We start from the raw sequence: 26438 nt of genomic DNA on the forward strand, positions 1-26438 counted from the left end.
ATTCATAAACAGGGCTATACATAGGACACGAGGTCACACATTTAGGCTGGAAGAAAAGAGATTTCATCTAAGGCAAAGAAAAGGTTTTTATACAGTAAGAACAATAAGGATATGGAATTCTCTGCTGAAGAGGTGGTTTTGTCAGAGTCACTACAGATGTTTAAAGTGCAATTGGACAAATACTTACAAAAACATAACATACAGGGATATAATTTCTAATTAGTGGGGTAATAGCTGCTTGATCCAAGGAGACATCTGACTGCTATTTTGGGGTCAAAAAGGAATTTTTTCCTAGTTTGTGGCAAAATTGGAAGCGCTTCAGACTAGGTTTTTTGCCTTCTTTTGTTTCAACAGCAACAACATATGTGAGGAAGGCAGAACTTGATGGACGCAAGTCTCTTTTCAGCTATGTAACTATGTAACTATGTAACTCTTAAAGCATTACTGTCAGGATCGGGTCAGGGATCCAACACGCAAAGTACAAACAGGTACAGGGTACGTATACCGGACCTTAGAATGGCCGGACTAACGTACAGAGAGTATAGAGAATGGTCAGAGACAAGCCGAGGTCGAGGGAACGAGAGGACAGGTAAGCGAGTAACAAGCCGGGTCAAGGATAACAGAGGTAAACAGAGTAAGACAAACAAGCCGGGTCGTAACCAAAAGGATAACTGAAAAACACCAGAGCACTGTGTGACTAGACAGGCTAGAACCACGACAGGGCAATGAGCAACAGGGCGAAGTATGTTTAAATACCCTGGCTAGAGAGGATAGACACGCCTCCGACGAGTCCTGATTGGTCTCCAACGGATTGAGTGACAGGTCGTTCCGGATTGGCGTCATGACGTCGGTCTCCGGGCACCATGCTACATAAGGAAGTAACTCCCTCGCGGCCGGCGTCTATGTGAACGGGTCGACCGCGAGGAACAGGAGAAACATGGCGTCCGGACGGATAAACGTCTAAGTCTCTACCTCTCTCGGAGGTAGAGACCTCAGGTACCCTGACAGAACCCCCCCTCTCAGATACGCCCACCGGGCGGAAGGAACCGGGACGAGATGGGAAGCGGGAGTGATACTCCCTGCGGAGACGAGGAGCATGAACATCCTCTTGAGGTACCCAACTCCTCTCTTCAGGACCATAACCCTTCCAATCGACCAGATATTGAACCTTCCCCCGTGAGATTCGAGAATCAATAATAGAGTTAACCTCATACTCCTCCTGACCCTCCACCTGAACAGGGCGAGGAGGGGCTGTTGTGGAGGAAAATCTGTTGCATATAAGTGGTTTCAGCAATGAAACATGAAACGAGTTAGGGATGCGTAAGGTAGCAGGAAGAGCTAGACGGTACGCAACTGGATTGATCCGAGTCAGTACCCTGTAAGGGCCAATATAACGGGGAGCGAACTTCATGGAGGGCACTTTTAAACGGATGTTCCTTGTGCTCAGCCATACCCTATCACCTGGAACAAAGACCGGAGCCGCCCTTCTACGTTTATCAGCGTGTTTCTTAACCAGCATAGAGTTGTGCATAAGGATTTGTCGAGTTTGGTCCCACAACTTCCTCAAATTGGCCACATGAACATCAACCGACGGCACCCCCTGGGAAGGAGAAGCCGAAGGAAGAATAGACAGATGAAAGCCATAATTCATGAAGAAGGGGCTTGAATGAGTAGAATCGCAGACGAGATTGTTGTGTGCAAACTCCGCCCAAGGAATCAAACCGACCCAATCGTCCTGGTGTTCGGAAACAAAACATCGTAAATATTGTTCAATTCTCTGGTTGGTACGTTCAGCAGCTCCGTTAGACTGAGGATGATAGGCAGAAGAAAAGTTCAACTTGATACCTAGTTGTGAACAGAAGGCCCTCCAAAATCGGGAAATAAATTGAGAGCCTCTGTCAGATACAATTTGGGAGGGTATCCCATGTAGACGAAAAATCTCCCTAGCGAATATCTCTGCCAATTCGGGAGAAGACGGTAGTTTAGGCAGAGGAATGAAGTGAGCCATCTTAGTGAATCTGTCAACTACGGTGAGAATAACAGTCTGTTTTTTAGAGATAGGTAGATCGACAATAAAGTCCATGGCCAAACAGGACCATGGTTTCTCTGGAACCTCTAAGGGGTGCAGGAATCCACAAGGGAGTGTATGGGGTTGTTTGGTTTTAGTACAAACCTCACAAGCAGCGATGAAATCTTTAGTATCTTTACGTAAAGCAGGCCACCAGAAGTCTTTGGAGATCAAAGCAAATGCTTTGCGAATACCAGGATGTCCCGCCATCTTGCTGTTATGGAAACACTGCAACAGTTCCAGTTGAAGAGCAGGAGGAACAAAATGTCGACCCGCAGGAGTCTGTTTAGGTGCTAGATGTTGCAGCTTAATGATCTTGGCCAGTAACGGGGAGTGAATCCTGAGATTCGTATTAGCAACAATATTGCATTTCGGAACTATAGAAGAAAGAACCGGTTCCGGTATAGTAGAAGGTTCATATTGGCGAGATAAAGCATCGGCTTTAGAGTTCTTAGAACCAGGTCTGTAAGTCAGCACATAATTAAAGTGAGTCAGGAATAAGGACCAACGCGCTTGCCTAGAAGACAGACGCTTGGCCTCCCCAATATTGGACAAGTTTTTGTGGTCCGTCAAAATAGTAATAGGGTGTAAGGTCCCCTCCAATAAATGTCTCCACTCCTTTAAGGCTTTAATGACTGCTAACAGTTCCCTGTCTCCGATGTCATATCTGCTCTCAGGCCCAGAAAGTTTCCTGGAAAAAAAAACACACGGGTGTAGTGGTTTATCCACCCCTAACCTTTGTGACAGAACCGCACCTACTCCTGTCTCAGAGGCATCGACCTCGAGTAGAAACGGCAAAGTCGTATCAGGATGGACTAAAATGGGAGCAGAGGCAAAAAGTTATTTGAGATTCTTGAAAGCAACGAGAGCTTCAGTAGACCATGTCTTAGTATCCGCCCCCTGTTTGGTCATATTGGTAATGGGCGCAATAATAGACGAGTAACCCTTAATGAAGCGCCTATAATAATTGGAGAACCCAATAAACCTCTGAATAGCCTTGAGTCCCTTAGGCAATGGCCAATCTAGAATAGACTGGAGTTTGTCAGGATCCATCTTAAAGCCTTCCCCAGAAATCACGTATCCCAGAAAGTCTATCTGGGTCTGGTCAAAACTGCATTTCTCCAACTTACAGTATAAACCGTGTTGCAGAAGTTTGTGTAACACCTTTCTGACTTGTCTATGGTGAGTCTCAATCTCTCTAGAGTGTATGAGTATGTCATCCAGGTAGACAATAACACAATCATGTTGGAATTCCCGAAGAACTTCGTTAATCAAATCTTGAAAAACTGCAGGTGCGTTGCAAAGACCAAAGGGCATGACCGTGTACTCATAATGACCATAGCGGGTATTAAACGCTGTCTTCCACTCGTGGCCTTGCTGTATTCTCACCAAGTTATATGCCCCTCTGAGATCCAACTTGGTGAAAATTTTAGAATCCTTTAACCGGTCAAAGAGCTCGGTAATCAGGGGAATAGGATAGGCATTTCTGATGGTTATTTTATTCAAACCTCGGTAATCGATGCAAGGTCTGAGTGAACCATCCTTCTTTTTAACAAAAAAAAATCCAACCCCGGCAGGAGAGGAAGATCTCCTAATGAATCCCTTGTCTAAATTCTCCTGAATATACTCCTCTAAAACAGCATTCTCTTTCGTGGATAGAGGGTATACATGACCCCTGGGCGGCATGGTACCAGGTAATAGATTAATTTTACAATCAAATGTCCTGTGTGGGGGTATGGTATCAGCGTTCTTTTTGTCGAACACTGCTTTTAAATCCAGGTATAGAGGGGGTATCTGTATCCCCTTAGACTGGGTAGAACTGTCTGGTGTGTTAATTACAGCCAATGGGGATACCCTGCGTAAACACCTCTCCTGACAACCCTGACCCCATGAGAGTATTTCCCCTAACTCCCAATCGATAATAGGATTATGTCTCCTTAACCATGGGTACCCCAGAACTATGGGAACAGAGGGAGACGAAATGAGCATAAGTGATAAGTTCTCCTCGTGTAAGATACCAACAGTCAAGTTAATAGGTATAGTCTCACGCGAGATAACAGGCTCGAGTAGCGGTCTACCATCTATGGCCTCAACGGCCAAAGGTATCTTTCTTAACTGGGATGGGATAGTGTGTTTAGTAGCAAAGGCTTGGTCGATAAAATTCTCAGCAGCACCGGAATCTATCAAGGCCATGGTCTTTAGCACTCCCTTCTCCCACGTTAAAGAAACTGGTAACAGCAACCTGTGATTTTTATAATCATGAGTAGAGGACAAAATAGAAACACCCAAGGCCTGTCCTCTAGAGAAACTTAGGTGCGGGCGTTTCCCGAGCGAATAGGACAATTCAGGCGCAAGTGACCTCTGACTCCACAATACATACATAATCCCTCCCTTCTCCTGTACTGTCTCTCCTCCTCTGAAAGGCGAGTATTGCCTATCTGCATAGGTTCAGGAAACAGTGAGGTATTGGAATCAGGACTTTGAAATGCGGGTGCTAACTTAAAGGTAGGTCTAAGATTCCTCTCTCGAGTGTTCTGTCTCTCTCTTAAACGCTCATCAATGCGAGAAATGAACGAAATTAAGTCCTCTAAATTTTCAGGCAGCTCCCTAGTAGCAACTTCGTCAAGAATAACATCTGATAACCCGTTCAAAAATACATCTATATAAGCCTGCTCATTCCACTTGACTTCTGCCGCCAGAGACCTGAACTCTAGTGCATAATCCACAAGTGTTCGGTTCTCCTGTCTCAGGCGCAACAGTAATCTGGCTGCATTGACCTTCCTACCAGGCGGGTCAAAAGTTCTTCTAAAGGCAGCTAAAAAGGCATTATAATTATATACCAACGGGTTATCGTTCTCCCATAATGGGTTGGCCCATCTCAGAGCTTTCTCAATGAGTAAGGTGATAATAAATCCAACCTTTGCCCTATCGGTAGGATAGGAGCGAGGTTGTAATTCAAAATGAATACTGATCTGGTTTAAAAAACCACGACACTTCTCCGGTGAACCACCATAACATACTGGTGGGGTAATACGGGAAGAGGCACCTACAGTGGCTACCTCTAGGCCTGAATTTACAGAGGAAATGGGAGTAGTACGCGTCTCCTCTGGTGGGTTATTAGCACGAGATAATAATGCCTGTAGTGCTAAGGCCATTTGGTCCATTCTGTGTTCCATGGCATCAAACCTGGAATCAGAGGGACAAACCTGACTGTTTGTACCTGCAGGATCCATTGGCCCTGTCGTAATGTCAGGATCGGGTCAGGGATCCAACACGCAAAGTACAAACAGGTACAGGGTACGTATACCGGACCTTAGAATGGCCGGACTAACGTACAGAGAGTATAGAGAATGGTCAGAGACAAGCCGAGGTCGAGGGAACGAGAGGACAGGTAAGCGAGTAACAAGCCGGGTCAAGGATAACAGAGGTAAGCAGAGTAAGACAAACAAGCCGGGTCGTAACCAAAAGGATAACTGAAAAACACCAGAGCACTGTGTGACTAGACAGGCTAGAACCACGACAGGGCAATGAGCAACAGGGCGAAGTATGTTTAAATACCCTGGCTAGAGAGGATAGACACGCCTCCGACGAGTCCTGATTGGTCTCCAACGGATTGAGTGACAGGTCGTTCCGGATTGGCGTCATGACGTCGGTCTCCGGGCACCATGCTACATAAGGAAGTAACTCCCTCGCGGCCGGCGTCTATGTGAACGGGTCGACCGCGAGGAACAGGAGAAACATGGCGTCCGGACGGATAAACGTCTAAGTCTCTACCTCTCTCGGAGGTAGAGACCTCAGGTACCCTGACAATTACACACAAAGGTCTATGGCTGACTTACCCAAAACTCACCCATAACCAGGTCTGTGTTCAAATAGTTGCATATACTCTGGCACCAATACTATGATGTTGACATAAAGACCTAAAATTTTGGCTCATACTTGATTACTAGAGATGTTGCGAACATAAAAATTTTCCGTTCGCGAATGGCGAAAGCGAACTTCCACAAATGTTCGCGAACGGGCGATCCGGGCGAACCGCCATAGACTTCAATAGGCAGGTGAATTTTAAAACCCACAGGGACTCTTTCTGGCCACAATAGTGATGGAAAAGTTGTTTCAAGGGGACTAACACCTGGACTGTGGCATGCCAGAGGGGGATCCATGGCAAAACTCCCATGGAAAATTACATAGTTGATGCAGAGTCTGGTTTTAATGCATAAAGGGCAGAAATCACCTAACATTCCTAAATTGTTTGGAATAACGTGCTTTAAAACATCAGGTATGATGTTGTATCGATCAGGTAGTGTAAGGGTTACGCCCACTTCACAGTGACAGACCAAACTCCCCGTTTAACGCACCGCAAACAACCGCAAACAGTCCATTTGCACAACCGCAAACTCCCCATTTGCACAAGGTTGGATACCAAGCTAGCCATGTCCCGTTCCTTGTCCTCACTGATGTCATTGAAGGTTTCTTCCTCCACCCAGCCACGTACAACACCAAGGGTCCCCGAAAGGTGACAACAAGCCCCCTGTATTTTATTTTTTTAAATGTACACTACTGTTACACCAGATATGAGTTGCACTGGTGTGACACTGTGCCCTGGCAGGCCCTGAAAGGCACACGTGTGAAGGAAACTGACTGCTATTATTTCACAGTCAAATTTCTAGTTTTTTTTAAATGTACACTACTGTTACACCAGATATGAGTTGCACTGGTGTGACACTGTGCCCTGGCAGGCCCTGAAACGCACACGTGTGAAGGAAACTGACTGCTATTATTTCACAGTCAAATTTCTAGGTTGTTTTTTTAAATGTACACTACTGTTACACCAGATATGAGTTGCACTGGTGTGACACTGTGCCCTGGCAGGCCCTGAAACGCACACGTGTGAAGGAAACTGACTGCTATTATATTACAGTCAAAAAAGTTTAGTTTTTTTTAAAATGCAAGCTATTGTGACACCAGATATGAGTGGTGGCACTGGGCAAGTGGGCACAGTATACGCTGTGAGCCTGACACACATGCTGGCAGGCAGGCAACTGCAATTAGATTACACAGGAAAAGACAAAAAGACTGATGTTCTAGTCCTAAAAAGGGCTTTTTGGGGTGCTGTCCTTACAGCAGAGACCAGATGAGTCCTTCAGGACTGTAGTGGACACTGAATACACTAGCCTAGCTATCAATTTCCCTATTAAATCAGCAGCAGCACACTGTCCCTCCTCTCACTAAGAATGCAGCTTCAGAATGAATCTAAAATGGATGCTGTCCAGGAGGTGGGAGGGTCTGGGAGGGAGGGTCTGATGCTGATTGGCTGGAATGTGTCTGCTGACTGTGAGGTACAGGGTCAAAGTTTACTCAATGATGACGAATAGGGGGCGGACCGAACACCGCATATGTTCGCCGTCTGTGGCGAACGCGAACAAGCTATGTTCGCCGGGAACTATTCGCCAGCGAACTGTTTGGGACATCTCTATTGATTACTGAATGGCCCTCCGTAATACTAAAGTAAGAAAAATATCCTTCATTTACACTTCTGAATTTGTGTGTCCAGCACATACAGCATGAAATTCGACCCTGCACATATTGCATTGTGCCCCCAAGTGTAACAATAAATATTGCATTGTTTCATATTATCTCAGTTGTAAGAGTTCTTTTACATGTCTCTATACATTTAAGTTTATTCCTAATTGAACATTCACTGCAATTTAAACAGATGCATCCTTAGGATCAATATTCAATTACTGAGTCTAGTAAGTAGTTTGATTGTGTATACTTTTCTAGTTACAACTCTTGCTGGAAGAAATTACACCTTGGCCTCCTACATCACTTCCTTATACAGTTCTCAGCTATTGGAAATTGAGTTTCCCTTCAGGTCTACCCCTATTTGGGTTTGCCCTTACTGATTAAAATGATTAGCAACCATGGAACTATATTACCGGATTTTTCATCTGCCCTGTCTGGCTTGACTAATTAAAAGGAAAACAGTCTGGACTTGTACTTTGGACTACTCTTCATCTCTGTCCCAAATTGGACTGACACTTAGTTGAACAGATTTAAAGGTAAATGACCACAGCATTATTCAATTGGATCTCTCTTTAAATTGGATTCTTATTCTCAATTAATATCCTAGGACAGAGGTAGGCAACCTTCAGCATTCACAACAGATGTTGTGAACTGCAAGCATTATGGCTGTAAGAACAGTATGGGAGATATAGTCCACAACACCCGGAGTTCCGATGGTTGCCTACCTCTGTCCTAGGAGATCTCTGGAAATACCTTAAAGGTACAAGATTTCCTATTATTATTTTTCTTTACTAATGTTACAATTTAATTTCATTTTTTAAATTTAAAAGTACTAGTTTATCTGTAACAATTAAACTATTTCTCAGCTGCAAAAAGGAACATTTATCACTGAAGATCTTTCTTAAACGAAAACTCTAACTACAACTATTGAGGATTAAACAAACCCATGAAACATTGCCAATTTCTGAATAGAAACATTCCTGAAAACAAAACAGCATCACAAGCAAAATTTGGTGTAATTTTCTTTTCTGTGGAACATCTAATGTCACTTCTCCATAAAAATTTATTTCACAAAACATGTGGACCATGAATATCCTTAAATGGTAGACAAACCATGGCAGAGGAACCATGTATTAAAACTCAGATTTTCACCAACTGACTGTAGCTTTTTTAACATGAACAAACTAACTGACACCTTACCTCCGGATTTATATTAATTTTATGTTCAATATTTTACCAAGATAAAAACTGGTTCAATTTCTTTTTACATTTGATACCCCAGAATCAGAATAAAGCATCCATCAAAAAAAGTTGAAATAGAAAGAACTTCTTAGTACTTTGCTGAGGGCTTCCAGGGTGAACGCATGCCAGCATTAGGCTTTCACAGAGCAACTCGAGAACGGGGGTACACTGGTGTTTTATCAAGAGGGTATACATAGTTTGTATGTAATTCTAAAAGCTCTGTCTTAAACGTTGATTTTTTCCCCCAGCAAATAAAAGTAAACATATGTGACTAATTTTAGAAAAGTCCTGGGAGATCTGTGTACTAGCTTTTGTATTTTTGCTGAAAAGCACAAGGCATTTAATAGGTTAGTATAAGAAGTGCAGGATTACTTTGTTTTATATAATGATTCTGGCCATTTTGTAAATTAGAATACATTGAATAATAGCATTGTATTAATCTGGTGAGCATTCCTTTTTTTCTTTTTGTCACACCTCTTCCTGACAAGAAGGTTGGTATGGGCATATGTAGTCCTAATCATAAGCGATGGTCTTATCTTTATTTTGTAAATACATAAAAGAAAAATAAACAGAGTGAATAAAGCGATGCAGGCTGAATATAAAATTGTGATCAGCTGCTATTGATGCTTATAAACAAACATGATCAGGAAACCGTTAAATAATAAACAGTTCAAATATAACAACATAAAATATTAATCTAAAAGTGTGGAAAGGAGCATTATTTTTAATAGCAAGAAAAATTATAAAAAAGCTTGGTGGGGGAAAACAGGACAGAGAATGAATGGGAGAAAGTTGACCATGTCGGGCTATCTATGATGGTCAGAAAAAAATAAAACTTGTAAGCTTTCAGTAGAGGAAGTGAGGAAAGAAACTTATTCCAAGGTAACCAAGTTTCCCCAACCCGATCCAACCTCAACACAACATAAAATGTAAATCTTCAACTTTGGTCCTCCATTGCTGGTGGGTGGGAACAGCAGATGCTTTCCAGAGAGGTGGAATTAATAATTTAGCTTAAATTATGTTTAGTTATCTTTTAAATATCTTTACGCCCATTTCCCATTTCTGCCATACTGAATTCCAGCAGAATATGCATTATTGCATCTTTTGAAAAAAGGAAATTGATGCCAAATTGTCACACTATCAAAGCTTATTTAAGCTACTATGAGACTCATTGCCTATTGTGTTTAATTCAATCCTCTACTGCATTAATGTACTCATTGATTTCTGTGAATTGACCCAACTTGCAATATGCACATTCCTGACGTGTAGATCTTGACTTTATTGATTCTTTGTAGCTTTCTTATCTTTTATTTGTGTGGTCAAGATCTGTTCTTAACCTGTTCACACATTATTGTTTAATCACATGACATAAACTACGTGCTAATATGCTATTTTCCTATTTTCATTCAATGAAAGCAGGCTTAATTTGAGAAGGTGATCAATGGATCATCTTAAAATAGTCAAGTTATAGAAAGAGAGTTTTTTTGGCAGTCTTTTTTAACCAGGCAAAAGAAGGTATCTAATCTAATAATTCTCACTATTGAGCAAGTAGACTGAAAATGTGAAGGTACAGGACAGAGGATGAAATCACCAAGAATGACTGGGTTTAGTAAAAGTTTAAATATCCGTTTGATTGACTGTTAATTGAAAATGAAATATTTTGGAAATTTAAGATTGAAATAAATAATATTTTTTTTATGTAATATTTATTGTATTTTAGATAAAAAAAAAATTCTTAGTGTAACCTACATTCACAAACTGTGACAGTTTATTTTTTTTTTTTGTGCTACAAATGAACATATTTCCAGCAGCAGTACTGTAATTGTCTGTCATATCTGTTACTTATTGTTCATCTTCATTACCTGCTAATTATGGTACCCTAATTACTTCCCATGAGAAGAAATGCAATATCTAGGGATTGCTAGTTCATCAGTGATTCAAAAATCTTTATCTGATGATATTTCAAAATGCATGTACTTGTTTGATTTATACAATAAATTATGTCAATCATATAAATTGCACCCATGAAATATATCATTTGTTTTTGTTGTCCCTCTGCAGAGCTAAATTTTAAATTTATCCTAGCATTGCATACATCAATTATACTTTTTATTTTTACCCTGTTAGCACAGTATTATGTAGATTACATATTTAAGGTCACTGAAACAAGCATAAAGCGTTTGTTTGCCTTGCAACCGTGAAAGGGGACAAGTTCTATAAAATTAAGATAATGTGAAACTATGTTAAGTTGGCACGTTCCAAAAACAGGTCAGCTGTGAAAAAAATATATTTTATAAAAAGGGAAAGACATTCATTTAAAAAAAACATTTTTATGATTTGAGATTATACATTAAAATTAGTTTACAGGGGAAATGAAGGCGAATTTGCATTTGCTGCTAATTTAAATGTATTGCCTGCTTGCAAAAATTAAGAAGGAGGTAAATCACTTGAAGTTCAATCTTAAAGGGACACTGTTGTCACCAGAACAACTACAGCTTATTGTATTAGTTCTGTTTAGTAGAATCATTACCTTTTTGCAGTAAACAAGGTCTTTTCAGAGAAAATACAGTGTTCACATTACAGCCTAGTGATATCTCCACTGGCCACTCCTCAGATGGCTACTAGAGGGGCTTCCTGGGACACTGCTGCACACTGTGCAGCACTGCCAATCAGTGTCTCCGTCCTCTGCATGGAGACAATGAACTTTCCTCATAGAGATGCATTGTTTCAATGCATCTCTATGAGGAAATGCTGATTGGCCAGGACTGTTTGACTTGTGCTGGCTCTGCACCTGATCTGCCTCCTTGGCAGTCTCAGCCAATCCTATGGGGAAGCATTGTGATTGGCTCATACCACCACTTTTGAAGATGTCAGCAGACAACAGGCAGATCAGGGGCAGAGACAGCAGAGGCAGCAGCTGCAGACTTAAATACAAGTAAGATATTTCTATATTTAGGGAGGCGGGTGGGGGGAATGGTGATTTTAACAATATAGGGTCAGGAATACACATTTGTGTTTAAGCCAGACCTTTTTTTGGTTGCATATTATATTGTTATTATAATGTACAGTCCTAAGCCTCCAATATTGCTTTAATGCTTTTTGTGTTTACAAATGAGCAAGTTACTTCTTGTACATTAAAGAAACTATTTAGTTTTTTGTGTCCTCCCTATACAAAGTTGTATTTATTTTATAATTTTCAATAAAACTTTACATATTTTTAAAAGTTTTATATATGTTTTATAGATGTTGCGTTTACTATTTAAAAAAAAATATCTATATAATAAGTGACTGTCTTCTTTGCTAGCATCATTTTGTGTTGATGAAGCCTCTTCTTCCCATAGGTAAAGAATTCTGAGACATCATCACACATGCATCAACACACAGGCTTACATTTAAAAAGAAAATGTGCCACTTGTAATATCAAGTTTCTTCGGATCACCTTGTTTTCTGTGTTTTATTTTAATTTTAAAATCAAGGAGAGCTTAAACTAAAGTGTGCCTTCACTATGTTATAGTAAGCAGGTACATATATGTTAGTTTTAATGAAACACTATTAAATAAATATAACAATATGAAATAGTAAGTCTTTAGAGAAGTTTATTTTTTAATAAACATACAATGATCATAACATTTAGAAATTCCACTTTTTTCCTGTTCATTTAGATTGCTTTGTTTTACCAAATAGGCCATAGAAGGAGAATATTCAAAATCTATTAATATTCCAAATGCACAGCATATAACATGCATATCATTATGATAATTTCCTCTGATATATTCACAAGCATAATCGCTAAGACAAACAAAACCAAGTACTTAAAAAAAAGAAGAAGACATGGACATAAAAGAGGTACAATAGCAATTCAAATAATAGTTTTCTTTTTATATCATTGAAATACTAATTTCATCAATGGATCTGCTGATGCGTTACAGTAATTCTAGAACCATTACCACTTCTTACCTTTAATTCATGTTCCTCAAGTTTTGGGCTTTATACAATATGGATATCTTATTGGATCATGATTTAGTTTTGGATTTGCATATATAATGTCAGAATGCATGTTTTAGAATAAGCTATCACTGCTATTACTTGATCATCTCCCCTAGAGATCTAAATGTGATATAAATCGTATATCCTTTCTTTACTGGACAAGAGCAGGGAGTATAAGTATAATATATCCTAGAGAAAAGGTGCAAATTAGCCAAAAGGCACAAGGGTGGAATATTCTAATGAAATACACCCACTTGTGTCATTACCCCTCCCTTTAATTTGCCCCCAAAATGCTTTAAGCTATGCTTTCAAGTCCTCTAGGTAGGAGAGTACTTCCCTGCTCTTACACCCACTGCTTGTTATAGAGAATCACTGAATTCAATTATTCTCCATGATAGGATCATTGGCGGATGCACCTTCAGTCCCCATTGCTCCTTTATGAGGAACCATGGGTTGGAGGCATGCTTTCAGGGTAACATCACGTGGGGAGGAGCTGGAGGAAGCACCGAGTAAGACTCAGCCATGGAGAACAGTTTAAATTAGTTTTTAAATTATACTGCACACAAACTAACTAGAGACAAGCATAATATAGTAATAAGACAGATTTGTGTTCCTAATTTTATAGTGTCCCTTTAATAAAGAATATACTATGAAATGTTTTCATATCACACATTATGGTATTATTTTGTCGAAAGTTAGTTACCCATTTTTATGATATATCAAACTTCTGGGTTAAGACACTCTTAGCATAATATTATATTTGATGATACATAATTAACAATGATCTTTTACATATCCAGATTAATATCATCCTCTAGATATATTTATTTTTCTAGTTTCTGCTTTAAACCTTCTGTGATCCGTGGTCATTATTATACCTATAACTGATTTGATGTGCTCACTATTTAAGAATATGGTAGAATATGACTACATATGAAGGAATAAGAGTGAAAATATAAGATAAAATGCACATTTTTATTTTATAATGGCAACATTGTTTAGCAATTGTTTTAAAAATATCTTTGTTTGATATGCACTAATTTTATTAAATAGTAGGTCACATTTTATAAATAGCATTTATAGCCATGAATTATAGAGACATTTTTTCATCCACAGTTTTATTTTTTTTATTTATTAACATTCGTAATTGAAATCTACAATTATGTTTTTTTTATCTACTATAGTGTAAGTTAATCAGAAAATTGACTAGAAAGCAAGATATAAAATATAAAATTTCCGTGCATAGAATATGAACAATTGGATAGAGTGTAGTTATAATGATGCATTCTATAAATATTTAGTATGCAATTGTTAGCTAATTATCTCAACATGTTGTATATGACAAAATAAAAGAAATCGTTTTGACAGTCGATGCCAAGGAATTTTAGAGAACAATTAAAGAAGGTATGGTAACTAGGAATGTATAACCAAAACAGCAAATACTTATGTATTGCTTATTTTCAGTACCCTTTCCTTTGGTTCTAAAGTTAATAAAAGCTGTTTTTCTAGCATTTTGCACGACTAAAAATGTAAATTCACTTTTTTATAATTGTGTAGCCTACCTGTGCACCTTTTCAAGTTCCATCATATCCACATTTAAAGTTGATGCCAAAAAACGACACCACACTTTCAAGACTGGGTTTTAGTATTGATTATATAATTATTGATTATAAAGAAGGAAAATAATAGTTGATAAGGTAGATAATGTACTTTTTAAAATTCAGTATTTTGTGACTGGACTGAATTAGATTGTGATTTCTAGATTCTAGATTTCAAGTGTAGTCAAACGACTACTCCAAAAAATAAATAATTATAATAAAAATTAATAATAATAAAAATGATATTCTATTATAATTTTAATAAATAAAATATCTAGACTATTTGAAATGATAAATAATTAATTGATTAATTTCTGAGCTGCTGCTCACACTGTTATATAAATCTACAACAAAAAACACTTCACTTATACCAATCATGCAACCATTTAAAATGTAAAATATGTCAACATGACGTGAACACTCTCTTTCAATTGATGTGTCCTAAAGGTCCTACTCACTTATATTCCCAATATTAAGTGAACCACAGCTCAATAAAAGTGCTAAAAATGCCAAAAAAGTATTGCACAAATATTACATTTACAAATGAAATACACTTATGTGTGAAAAAATCACAAAAAAAATGTACAATATGCAATGCGTAATAAAACCTTTTGTGCAATCAACAGCAGTATTGTAAAGTGCAAGATTAATGAGGAATAATACCCTTAAATATAATTTTCTTGTTTGAGCATATTGTTTTGTTTGTGAGAATTATTACTCATGTGTGATAGTTTTAAGGTTTGAACATTTTGTAAGGAGACATGCCAACAATTAATTTGTTACCCCTCTATTTTCTCATGTACATTTCTATAAGGTTTCAATGGTTTTGCTCATGCCATCATAGCATTTCCTAGGCTTCAATGTTTAGCTAGATATCTAACATATCCCTTCCTTTTTTTCTATCCATCCTTAATTATATTCATTTAAATTAACTGCCCAGTTATGTTTTTCATCTCTGTATGTGCCATTAATACCAATTATGTCATACTATTCATTATCTGCCAATAACTCTAGCTCCCTGATTATGTTAATCAAGCTCCTTTGATTAGCATGCATACATTTGGTGTTAGCCTCCCTTTTTTGAAGATATATATATATATAAACCCATTTATCATACAAGATCCAGCACACTCACTCATTCACTTAACAGCAATTTCAAAGGTCACAGACTTCTCAAACTCCAACTTCAGATATGCAGGTGATGCATAACAGTAACTTTTGTATTTACACTGTGGGCAGTTTTATAATGTTTGGTCTCACCACAATCTTTCTGGTATCAAGTTATATGTATTTTCAGTAAGAAGAGGCTTCCATCTGGTCAGTCTTGTATGAAGGCCAAATGTCTGGAGTGTTGCAGTGACGGTTGTCCTTCCACCAATTTCTCCCATCTCCACTAATGATATCTTGGAACACCCAGAATGACCATCAGGTTCTTGATCACCTCTATGATAAGGCCCTTTTCCCCGAATTGCAGCAAGCTCTAAGAAAAGTCTTGGTTGTTTCAAACTTCTTCCATTTAAGAATTATGGAGGTCACTGGGATATTGTGAACCTTCAATGGAGCTGATTTTTTTGTAACCTTCCACAATCTGTGCCTGCTCTTCCAGTACAATAAAATCCCAAATCTTTAGAAAACAAACTGGCATTTATCATCTGCTTGTCCAAATTCCTTAATGCCTAAGTGCTATATAGATGTATCACAAACCAGACAATATACAAGCATGTTGGCTTATTTTGTGATTCTGAGTTCTGTCCATATTGCAAAAAAAAGAGTTGATTGACGATTAGCCACAAAATGTTTATTCTATTCACAGATCAAGTGAAAAGTGACCAACAGACTGAAAAAAGACAGAGCAGTAAAAAACAAATAATTATTTATATAATTACACTGAACAAAATTATAAACGCAACACTTTTGTTTTTGCCCCCATTTTTCATGAGCTGAACTCAAAGATCTAAGACTTTTTCTCTGTACACAAAAGGCCTATTTCTCTCAAATTTCTCTCGAATATTGTTCACAAATCTGTCTAAATCTGTGTTAGTGAGCACTTCTCCTTTGCCGAGATAATCCATCCACCTCACAGGTGTGGCATATCAAGATGCTGATTAGACAGCATGATTATTGCACAGGTGTGCCTTAGGCTGGCCACAATAAAAGACCATGACTACTAAGAGTTCTGCTGTTTAGCACGTGGATGGTACAATCCCCGTCTCAGGATATATAGATATTCCTTGTATTGGACATCCAGTTCTCAGTAGTCAAATATATAAAAGAAACAAAGGGAAAATAACCTATGGCACAGTATTTTGTAAGATATATAAAATATAGAAGAGGTTGGTATCCTACTTACAATTTCCAGAGCAATGACTTGCTTTGGTAGTATACGCTTATGCAGGGCCGGCACTTCCTATAAGGCGAACTGGGCAGCCGGCCCTTTAAATGCTGCAGCCGCCTGTGCGCTCCATAGAGAGCGCTCAGGCGGCTGCCCCACTGCCTCTCTCCTCACCTCCCCTTCCCTGTAGCGTGGCCGAGCTCCACTCCGGTCTGCGACAAGATGTGCACTTCTTGACAGTCCAGCCGGGTACAGGAAACAGAAACTCCTGGACCTGAACCGGAGAGGAGCTCGGCCATGCAACAGGGAAGGGGAGGTAAGAAGAACTGGGGGAGGGGGTGGAGTAAGAAGAAGGGAGGGAGGGGGAGTAAGAAGAAAACAGGGGGAGGGGGAGTAAGAAGAAGGGGGTAAGAAGACAATAGGGGAAAGGGTGAGAAGAAGGGGGATGGGGAGTAAAAAGAAGAAAACAGGGGGGAGTAAGAAGAAGAGGGGAGGGGGGAGTAAGAAGAAGGAGGGGGAGGGGGAGTAAGAAGAAGAGGGGAGGTTGGAGTAAGAAGAAAACGGGGAGAGGGGAGTAAGAAGAAGACAGGGAGGAGGGTGGGGGAGTAAGAAGAACACAGGGGGGGTGAGGAGAAGGTGAGATGAGGAAAACACAGTGAGGGGGTGGTGAGAAGAAAATGGGGAGGGGGAGGTGAGAAGAACACGGGGGGAGTGAGAAGAACAGGGGGGAGTGGGAATAACACAGGGAGGGCGGGAGGGCGGGAGGGCGGGAGGGCGGGGAGTGAGAAGAACACAGGGAGGGGGGAGTGAGAAGAACACAGGGAGAGGGGGTGAGGGGAAGGGGAGGTGAGGAGAAAACAAGGAGGGGGGAGGAGAGGAAGACACAGGGAGGTGGGAGGTGAGAAGAACACGGGGGGAGTGAAAAGAACACAGGGAGGGTGGGGGGTGAGAAGAACAGGGAAGAGGCGGTGATGAGAAGGGGGGTGAGGAGAAGGGGAGGTGAGGAGAACACAGGGAGGGTGGGGGGGGTGAGAAGAACACATAGGGGGAGGGTGGGTGTGAGAAGAACATAGGGAGGTGGATGGGTGTAAGAAAAGACCGCTAGGGGAGGGTGGAGGTGAGGAGAGACCACTAAGGAGCAGGGGAGAGCGCTAAGGGACAGAAGGGAGAGCTCTATAGGACAGGGGACAGGACAGGGAGCTCTTTCACACTACATGCACACACAATGCATCTCTATACATACACAGAAACACACAATGCATCCCTACACACACAGAAACACAACATGCTTCCCTTACACACAGAGAAACACATAATGCATCCATCACACACACACACACACACACACACATACATAGAATCAAACAATGTATCCCTTACACACACATGCAAACACATACACTGCTTCTCTTACATACACACAGAAACACAATGCATTGCTTACACACACTCAATGCACACACTTACAGACACACACCTTGCATCCCTTATGCATACAAACACAGATTCACACAATGCATCCATTACACACAACCAGAAACACACAATACATCCGTTATACACAAACACACACTGTTTCCACTACACACAAACACACTGCATCACCTACACAAACTGGTATCCCTATACACTACATTCCATCAGCACACACATTAGATCCTCTACAATAACACATAACACATCCCCATAACACTCCACTCCCTGTGAGCGAACTCATGGGTGACACATATAGGTGGACTTATGGTAGGGCCTTATGGGCATACTCACTGTCAGGCTCTGGGGCCCAGACCTTGAACTGTGTAAGGGGCCCCAAAAATAGAGTTGCTTTCCGTTCTCCCAGAACATTGAATTTTGTGACCACAGTTACAAACAACCTCCAGAGATCCTGTTCTACACCAGACCAGTGGAGCCAAACTGCAGCCAGAGCCCATCACCATCCTCATCTGGTTGTAAGTAGGCAATCTAGTATATTATTAGTGACACTAATCCCTAATTTACCTCACATTAAAGGGACACTATAGTCCCCAGAACCACTGCAGCTTAATGAAGTGGTTCCAGTATCTATAGCCTGTCCCTGCAGACTTTGTAATACACACTGTGTGCAGCACTGGTGTTAGTTCATATGGCAGATCAAACTAGCAAACTAGCAATTTTGCCTACGGCGCTAAAAATCCTTGAACCAGCCCTGCACTTATGGTGGTACAAGTCCCTCCTGGAAGCAGATGTAGTGGAATAGCAACAGGGTAGATTAAAATAATAAAAGTAGGGGTAAATTGTAACAATGAACTTTATTTTTATAAATAAAATATAGAATAAAATATATAATTAAACCAAAGTGACAGAGTGCTCCAGTCCTCACTTAACGCGTTTCGCCCTGATTTGGGCTTCTTCTAGTAGAATGAATCATGCAACTTGGTTTCAAAATATACACCTGATGAAGTTAAGCACTTGGCTCACATCATAGGACACCTTTGTAAGGCTGTCATTGCGGCAAGAGGTTTCCTGGAAAATGGCATATTATGAAATACACTTTACTATGGTTTTCCTTACCTTATTATGGTTTTCTGTTTATATGCCTTTTTAAAATGCTAAATATATATATATATATATATATATATATATAAGATAGGATAACAGATAGAAAAGACTTATGGCACAATCCTAAGGAAATATGTCTACGTGTTTTCAATTATCCTAGCCACCAATTAGAGACTCCAGGGGTCCCTAGGGGCATAACCCTAACTAATACTGAAAAACAAAAAATACTGTTCCACTATTATAATATATATATATATATATATATATATATATATATATATATATATATATATATATATATATATATTCCAGAATTAAAACAGAAAGCAACGAGACTGAGGGCCCAGTTTAGAAATAAGGCTTATCCGAATGGGTGCCTTAAAGCTGCATTCAAACATGCCCTCCTAGTTGACCGCAAAGACCTCATGACTGATGATTTACCAAACAAATCTTTCTCTAAAATCATTAGATGCATTGGTAATTTTGATGCTGGCTGACATTCAATAATCAATATGTGACTGAAGTCTTGGTGTATGAAGGAGGGTTTGGGGTTTTTAGCACACTAGGTACATTTTGGGCTTGGGTACAATTTTTATAGCTGTGATGGTATGCACCTAAACAGAAGAGGGTCTGCAGTGCTGGGGACAGGATGGCTAGAAGGTTTTAGGAGATTTTTTAAATTGTGGTGGGGGGAGGGACAAAGAAGTCTACAAAATGGAGAGAGGATATAAAAGGGATGGGCTTTAGCTAAGAACAAGAAGAGGTTTAGATGGGGGAGGGGCAAGATCAGAACAAAAGAGGTATGTAATAGTAAGAACAGTTCACATAAAGTACATGTGACTCATCAAGCATAAATGTATGCTTATTAATGCAAGGAGCCTAAATAACAAAATGAGGGAACTAGAGGCAATAGCATACATTAAGCATTATGACATAATAGGCATAGCAGAAACATGGTTGGATTAGACACATGACTGGGCAGCTAAAATAAATAATTCATATTTTTTATGAAGAATAGAAAAAACAAGAAGGGTGGTTGGGTATGTTTGTATGTTATCCATAAGTCAAAGACAAATCTCAAGCGACTGGAATGTGCTGAGGAAAATGTGGAATCTTTATAGATAGATAACTGCATGGGGCAAAAGAAGGGGAATCAATTATTCATTGGGATATCTTATAAACCACCTAATGTTAATATTGATGAGGAAGAACAACTATTTGAGAAAATTGGGAAAACTGGGAAACACGTTGATTATTGGAGATTTTAATTACCTGGACTTAAATTAGAATACAGGGACTACTAGTTCAGCAAAGGGAATCAGGTTTTTGAAACTGTTAAATGACACCTTCATGTCACAACGTTACAACACCAACTAGAATGGCCACTTGTCTGGAACTGGTTATAAAAAACAATGTTGATCTTTTGACCAACATTCAAGTAGGGGAGTACTTGTAAAATAGTGATCACAATATACCGTATATACTCGAGTATAAGCCGAGTTTTTCAGCACATTTTTTGTGCTGAAAAACCCCAACTCGGCTTACACTCGAGTCAGAGTCTGTATTATGGCAATTTGCATTGCCATAATACAGACAATGGGGGCTGTGGGGGCTGCAGAGAGATGTTACTTACCTTTCCTGCAGCTCCTGTCAGCTCTCTCCTCCTCCGCCGGTCCGTTCAGCTCTTCTGTCAGCTCACAGTGTAAATCTCGCGAGAGCCGCGGCTCTCGCGAGATTTACACTGGGAGCTGACCGAGGTGCTGAACGGACTGGCGGAGGAGGAGAGAGCTGACAGGAGCTGCAGGAAAGGTAAGTAACATCTCTCTGCAGCCCCCACAGCCCCTTCTTCACAGTGCCCATCCACTGGACCACCAGGGAAGGAGAGCCCTCCTCCCTGGCCAGTTAGCAAGCAGGGAGGGGGGACGAAAAAATTTATATATATATTAATAATAATAAAAAATAATAAAATAAAAGTAATAAAATAAAAAATAATAATAAAATTTAAAAATAATAATAATAATAAAAAAAATGTAATGAAGCAAAAAAAATATTAAAATAATAATTAAAAATAAAAAAATGCCCACCCCCCACCAAGGCTCTGCATCACACTCTGCATTACACACACACATACACACACTGCATTCATACACACACACTGCATTCATACACACACACTGCACTCATACACTCAGCATTCTCATACACACACACTGCACTCATACACACAGCATTCATATACACACACTGCACTCATACACACAGCATTCATATACACACACTGCACTCATATACACACTGCACTCATATACACACTGCACTCATACACACACTGCACTCATACACACACTGCACTCATACACACACTGCATTCTCATACACACACACTGCATTCTCATACACACACTGCATTCATTATATACACACACTGTAAATAAATATTCAATTAATATAATTTTTTTAGGAGCTAATTTTATTTAGAAATTTACCAGCAGCTGCTGCATTTCCCACCCTAGTCTTATACTCGAGTCAATAAGTTTTCACAGTTTTTTGGGGTAAAATTAGGGGCCTCGGCTTATATTCGGGTCGGCTTATACTCGAGTATATACGGTAGTGTCTTTTGAAATAAACTCAAAAAAGGAAATGCACATGGGGTATACTAAAACATCTAATTTTAGAATGGACTATTTTAATAATATAAGGGCAGCTTAAAGATATATTGACTGGAATAAACTCTTTAGGGGAAAAAACCCACTGAGGATAAATGGAATAGTCTCAAACAAAAAGCATTTAAATTGGACAAATCAGAAGCATCCCGCAAAAGATATTAGAGAATAATGCATGCAAAAAGGAGATTAGATTTGCTAAACTACAAAATGAGAAAGTGATAGCCAAAGATAGCAAAACCAACCACAAACTATTTTTTAAGTACATAAATTCTAAAAAACTAAAAATGAAAGTATAGGTAGACTGAAAACAGGTATGGGGCTGTAAGTTAATGAAGACCAGGGATAAGCAGACATTTTAAATAAGTAATATAAGTGATTTAATTTAAGTATATATTAACAGTATATATATATTAACAAAGAACCTATGGCTAGAGATATGCAAATGATTGCTGCAAAAGCTGGCAGAAAAATTCTGATTGGATGACTCATGACAAGGTGCTGCACCTATTCACCCACGAGTACTTAAGGGAATAAGTGTGGGAATAAGTGAATCTCTTTTTTTAATTTTTCAAGATTCTTTACTTTCAGAAATTGTATTGGAGGACGGGAGATGTGGTTCCTATATACAAAAAGGCTTCAAACGTCTGTGGCTGGGAAATTCATGAATTCATTGAGAAAAACTCTACTAGCAAAAAATCAGAATAGTTTTATGAAACATAGGTCATGTCAAAGTAACGTAATTGCATTATGCAAAAAAGTAAGTGGAAGTATAGATCAGGGTGTTGCAGTGGATGTGATCTACTTGGATTTTGCCAAGGCATTTGATATGGTTCCACACAGTAGGTTATTGTTTAAACTAAAATAATTTGGTCTAGATGAATATTTTTTTCTTGGTTAGAACATTGGCTTAAAAATAGAGTGCAGAGAGTTGTCATTAATGGTACATTTTCAAGCTGGACAAAATTGGTGAGTGGTGTCCCTCAGGGTTCTGTTCTGCGACAGCTTCTATTCACCATATTTAAAAATGAACTTGAAATAAATATTGAAAGTCATGTTTTAGTGTTTTTAGATGACACAAAATCTGTAAAGTAATACAATGTGAGCAAGATATTACTTTTCTGCCGAGGGATTTAGATAGATTGGAAGAATGGGTACTCAAATGGTAGTTGAAATGTGTTGTAGAAAAATGCAAAGTTATGCATTTTTGGGTAAAGAATGCACAAGCAACTTACACCCATAATGGTAAAAGTGGCATTAATTCTTGGGATAAGAATGTAGGCTTGCTTCTTAATAAATGACTGGTAAGATCATAGGTTACATATGCTATGCAATTTTGGGCTCCTGTTCTATAAAGAGCGCAGAGGCAGGCTATAGAATTAATAAAAAGAATGGAACAAATTTAAACCTTTTTATTTTAGAAAAATGGCACCTCAGAGGGGATATGATAACATTATACAAATATATTCTGGGCCAATACAAACCATTGTCTGGAAATCTATTCATAAATATATAGGGCAAGAGGTCATGCATTTAGACTGGAAGAAAGGAGATTTCGTCTAAGGCAAAGGAAAGTTTTTTTTAAAGTCAGAACAATAAAGATGTGGAATTTTCTGCCTAAAGCAGTGGTTTAATAAGAGTCTGTACAGATGTTTAAACAGCAACTGGATGAATACTTGCAAAAACATAATATTCAGAGGTATAATTTGTAATGTATTGTATAATAGTTTTTTGATCCAAGGATAAATCTGACTGCCATTCTCAAGTCAAGAAGGAACTTTTCCTAGTTTGTTGCAAAATTGGAAATACTTCAAACTGGGTTTTTGTTGCCTTATTTTGAATCAACAGCAAAAACAGATGTGAGAAAGGCTGAACGTGATGGACACATGTCTCTCTTTAGCATACGTAACTATATTTGACATAACAAACTGTAATAGAGTCAGACAGATATTTTGTATGAAATATTTGCAGATTGTTTTCTTAGTAAGACTGGTAATTTGTAACAGTTAAAGGGACACTAAAGTCACCAAAACAACTTTAGCTAAATGAAGCAGTTTATGTGTATAGATCACTTTTTTCTGTTTATGCTGTAGGGGTCATTCCCTTGTCACACCTCCCCTGGCTCTGACTGACACAGCCTGCATGACAAATGTTTCACTTTCAATCAGATGTAACTTACTTTAAAAGTTTTTATCTCCTGCTCAGTAAATTGAACTTTAATTACATACAGGAGGCTCTTGCAAGGTCTAGCAAGCTATTAAAAGCGCAGGAGATAGGAAATTCTAAATTAAACAGAATGTGCAATTAAGAAAGTATAAAGATTAGGTTTAGATGACTCTTTACAGGAAGTGTTTAGGGAGGCTTTGCAAGTCACCTGCAGGGAGGTGTTACTAGGACTCGATAAACACAGTGATTTAACTTGCAGAGATAAAGTTATTTACCTGGCAGAGAATTGAGCAGTGATACTGCAGGGACATGATCTATACATCAAAACGTCTTCATTAAGCTAAAGTGTCCCATTAATGTGTGCAGTTGGGGTGACTTCATTGGATCATTGCTGACTGTTAGTCTGGTGGGCATTTGTTTCACAAAGTAATTGTTTAATATGTCCGTAAAAAAAAAGAATTGACATATATGTTTTTCATCAGAGCTGATAGTGACATGCTTGGAAAGTTAATTATTTAGTGGTGTGAGTGCAAATAGAATTGGTGTGTGTAGATGCAGATATTGGTGGGATGTGCAAGAATTCAAAGTGAATTTTAAATTTAAAGTTGAAATATCATACTATTCATACATTCAGCTAGGAGAAGCAGTGATAGAGTTCTCTCACCTGCCCCTTGTGCTTTAGTAAATAACTCTCATTGTGTGTGTAGAAAAGTAAAATAATGGGGATTTAGGAAATAAAATATCTGTAAAATATATATATATATCTGAACGCCAACCTAGAACAAACAAGTATAACAATTTTATAACTTTTTTTTAATTTTAAAAATTAGTTATACTGCCCCCATTCCTGACATATTTGTGTATACCTGTTTATAAAACCTTGCCTACCTCCATTTATACTACAAGACTAATTACCAGCTTTTAGAGGAATACATTTAGCTGCCAGAAACTCATTCCACCCACTTAATGTCCATAAATATCTGGAAAATTGCATCCTCTCACCCTCCTTCCAAACAGTAAGGAAAACTTCAAATATCATACTATTCATGCAGTCAGCTAGGAGAGCAGTGATGGAGTTCTCTCATCTGCCTCCTATGATTTAATAAATAATTCGGATTGTGTGTGTGTAGAAAGTGGATTGTTGATGTTTGTGTTTCTATGTGTTTTTAAGCAGATATTGATGGTGTGTGGAAGTGAATCAGTAATGTGCGTGTGTGTGTCTGTTGTGGATATTGTATGAAAAAAGAATAAGTGTCTCTGTATATGTAAAAGAAAGTAGCAGAATAGGATTGGTTGTCTTTGGTTTGAAGTTGTAGTAGTTCATTTGTGTGTATATGGATATGTGTAATATGCAGTAAATGTATGGCAAACAAATTTGGTTTGGTTGAGTTGAATGGGCAGAATTCTGAATCTTCACTTAAACCCGTTCATCTATTGCCTGTGTCGTTCAGAGTTATGGAATTTAGACAAATCATTTGAATTTGAAACCAAATGTGCATGTCTAGTATATAGATTATACATACTTTCATATGCTGTGCTTACTACTTGAATATATTTCTAAACATTTGTGATGAGTACATGCAGTGTCTGCAAATGACAATGTCGATGAAGACATTATTTTTAAGTGACATTTACGAGTTGAGCAGAATAGTTTAAGCTTAATTCACATAGAATCTGACAGTTTCTGCTATCGTCTTTCCAATCTATAACCCTTATAAAGAAAATGATTTTAATTTCACTTCTGTATCAGGAGGAGTACCAGAGATCCTTTATTTTAAAGTAAAGTACATTATATAAGGAACCTTCACTCAAGTTCCATACATTTTTTTTTATTATCTATCCCTACACTTGTCAAACATTTGAATAAGTTCACTACCTATGTAGCTACATCCTTTTCAAGGTCATAACACAATTTTAAAAAGCAGCAAGTATAACAGTTTAGTGGGCCAACAGTATTAGAAGTGAACAAAGTGTTGGATCAAGTTAAGCTAACATTAGGGGGATTAGTATACATATATATACAGTCTTGGGTTCTGGGGTCATTTTAAGCATGTTTGGTAGGAGGGTGGGGGGAGGCGGGCAGGAGATTCTCAGCCTCCACCTCTGCCAGGTCCTCTCTCTCACAAGCCCCGCCCCCAGCAAGCCAGAGTGTTACTGCACGTAAATAAAAATAGTTTGAGGAAGAAATTGCAATGAATTCCAAAACCTGGGTAGTGTGAGAGTACTAATTCACAGTCAATCACTACAGAACACGGATATATGGCAAACTTTCTGTAATTACTGAAACCTATTCATAGGCAGAGCCGGAATGAGGTTGC

The sequence above is a fragment of the Pelobates fuscus genome, chromosome 4 (genome assembly GCF_036172605.1).
Source record: "Pelobates fuscus isolate aPelFus1 chromosome 4, aPelFus1.pri, whole genome shotgun sequence".
NCBI classification, from domain to species: domain Eukaryota; kingdom Metazoa; phylum Chordata; class Amphibia; order Anura; family Pelobatidae; genus Pelobates; species Pelobates fuscus.